This window comes from Procambarus clarkii, chromosome 3 (genome assembly GCF_040958095.1).
Source record: "Procambarus clarkii isolate CNS0578487 chromosome 3, FALCON_Pclarkii_2.0, whole genome shotgun sequence".
NCBI lineage: Eukaryota > Metazoa > Arthropoda > Malacostraca > Decapoda > Cambaridae > Procambarus > Procambarus clarkii.
The window spans coordinates 56,092,142-56,095,025 of record NC_091152.1 but is presented as its reverse complement, the minus strand read 5'-3'; positions in this window follow the sequence as shown (position 1 = coordinate 56,095,025).

The window sequence follows — 2,884 nt, the reverse complement described above, 5'->3', positions numbered from 1 at the left end:
TAACTCACTCTCAGCCCCCACTCACAAGGTCACCTCACACTCATGTAACTCACTCTCAGCCCCCACTCACAGGGTACCCTCACACTCATGTAACTCACTCTCAGCCCCCACTCACAGGGTCACCTCACACATGTAACTCACTCTCAGCCCCCACTCACAGGGTCACCTCACACTCATGTAACTCACTCTCAGCCCCCACTCACAAGGTCACCCTCACACTCAGCCTCCACTCACAGGGTTCCCTCACAGCCCCCCACGCTGAGGTCATGTGCTGTGACCTGCCAAGGTCAGGCGCGCACTAACAACTACTCTAAAAGTACTGCCTGAACAGTGCCAGGACACTGAAGGATGGACGCCTTCACTGGTAACCACACAGTACGCAAGAGGCGGAGGTTCATCTCTCTGGATTAAATGTTGCAACTTTTGCACATCATTGGAGGAAATATTGTGTCATCCTCACATAAACTTGTGAGACTGGCGGAGGTAAGTGGTAGAGTATTGCCATGGGTGAGAGAGTACCTAACAGCAAGGAGACAGAGAATCTCAGTGAGAAGGTGAGAAATCGAACCGGCGAAAGGGTAGCAAGCAGATATCAGTGCTTGTACCATGTTATTTATGATACATGTTAAAGACCTAACTATACGAAGGTTGAGTCCTACTGTTGACGTTTGTTGAACAAAAATTTGAAGCTATTGTGGGAAAATCTGGCTCAGGATATTAATAATAATGAGAATAAATTTCGATAGCTACGAAGGACCACCCTTTAATTAAAAGGGAAATAAAATAAATGATATAATGTTGAAAAATAAATCCAGGAATCAGCGCCTATGGATCTTTTAATAATTAATAAATAATACGAAAGCTTTAAGTGATCTGTGGATTGAAATTATATATAGAGCCGACTCACACCACACTCTTTGGGGGGTTGGAATAGTACAAAGAAACTAATGCGTTACTGCACAATAAATTAGATTCTAATGCGTATCAAAAACTATGATATTAAGATATCTATGCATAGCAATAATATAATGGTAAATAATATATAGAATGTTAGTGAAACATGTGATCATATATTGAAGATCAACAAATAAATATTAATTATTATTCTACTTAATCAACAAACTAAGCAACAGCTGAGCTGTGTGGTGAAGTAGTAGTGAGCGTCTGGGCGGGAGCGTCAAGAAAACTTGTTGAAACAGGATGTCCCAGAACACGCGACTGAGGTAGAGGCTTATCTCCCTTCTTGTCACTAGGTCACAAGCTGAAATACGGGTACATTGTAAAATTGGCCTATACGAATATTAACTTACACCTATTTCTAAATGAAAATATGGAGGCGACCTGATATAAGACTCACTTGTTGATATTAGAGTCCATGCGGCCTGACGACACACATCCTACCTGTTAAATATTTGTGATCACAAAATATAACAATAAGTAGGGACTTAGCGCCTTATTTGTTTGCCGAGCCGAGTGTCTGAGTAATAACGAAGCTGCTCCAGCACTCTGGCATCAACTGCTGCTAGGATGACGTAAATACGGGCTGGTAAAACTTGCACGCTTCAGACACTGCTTCTCTGCCAGAATAATGGCTGCCGTCCTCTCTTGCCTTCTCCAGTCTCGCCCGCGCATGCGCAATAGCGCGGAGTGTTGGAACGGAGAATTTTACTCCTATAATTTATTCAACTATGCGAGATAATAAGGATAAGGTTTACTATAAGAAAACTAATTTTAAATAATTTCTCGTCATATAACAATTAATATGAAACGAAGTTCATATAGACGAAAAGGTTAAAGAGGGAATTCTTTCCTCCTTGTATATCTGTGATAACAGTATGTACTGTTATCACAGGTACCTACTCTATATAGTGAGCCTCAGTAAATAATGCTGTAACATTAGATCACTAGTAAACGCATTATCAGCTAATTTTCCTTAACAGAGAATGCTGATATGAAGGGAGAATTGAACGCAATTCTTTGAAATGTACTGAGTTTTTCCTTCGGTCAGGCTGGCTGACCTAACTTCCCCATAGACTAGTAAACTTTTGGCGCGGTTATTACGCAGTAAGAAATGTATTAAAATTATTACTCTACTGATTAGTAGGGTTAATAAAATATAACGGTTAGTACAAGGGTCATTTATCAAAGTACTAGAAATGAGAAATAAGTGTTGGATATTTAAAACAGATACCCCAAGATAACTTAGACAAGCTGTGGGTTAGTCTGAGAAGTGGTTACTAGATTTCAACACCAGCAAATGTTAGGTGAGGGAATGGGAACAAGTGACAGGAGACAAGAAGGACCATACAGAATGAATGGTTAAATACCGGTTGACCAATCCACACACTATAGATGAAGGGACGACGACGTTTCGGTCCGTCCTGGACCATTATCAAGTCGACTGTGACGAGGGAAGATGAAGGCAATAAACAGGCAAGAGAGAGGTGAGGAACAAGGCAAAAGGTATGCAAGCTAAGGTGTAGTAGAGGGGATAGTAACAGGGATAGTAACAGGAGAAGAACAAAGGTAACACACACACACACACACACACACACACACACACACACACACACGCACACACACACACACACACACACACACACACACACGGTTGTGGAAGCAAACTCTATTCATACTTTTAAAATTAGGTATGATAGGGAAATGGGACAGGAGTCATTGCTGTAAACAACCGATGGCGGGATCCAAGAGCCAATGCTCGATCCTGCAAGTACAAATGAGTACACACACACACACACACATACACACACACACACACACACACACACACACAAGTGTGTTGAAGATAGTTGTAGGGAGCAGGAGGCCAGATACAAGGTATCATCTGGGAGAGGAAATTCTTCAGGAGTCAGAGAAGGAAAAAGAC